A 256-nucleotide genomic window follows, 5' to 3' on the forward strand; every position below is an offset into this window, starting at 1 on the left:
AAAGAAAAAAAAAAGCTAAGAGTGGAAATTGAAGGAAGGTTCTTTGTCAAAAGCTCTGAAAAGGAGAGAACTCTCCCACATTTCCACAGAAACTTCAGGGTAATTGCTCTGGAACCAGGACACTTTCTCCAGCCAAAATCATAGAACCATAGAATCACAGAATGGCCTGGGTTGCAAAGGAGCACAATGCTCATCCAGTTCCAACCCCCTGCTATGTGCAGGGTCGCCAACCAGCAGCCCAGGCTGCCCAGAGCCA

Source organism: Meleagris gallopavo, chromosome 2 (genome assembly GCF_000146605.3).
Source record: "Meleagris gallopavo isolate NT-WF06-2002-E0010 breed Aviagen turkey brand Nicholas breeding stock chromosome 2, Turkey_5.1, whole genome shotgun sequence".
Taxonomy (NCBI): domain Eukaryota; kingdom Metazoa; phylum Chordata; class Aves; order Galliformes; family Phasianidae; genus Meleagris; species Meleagris gallopavo.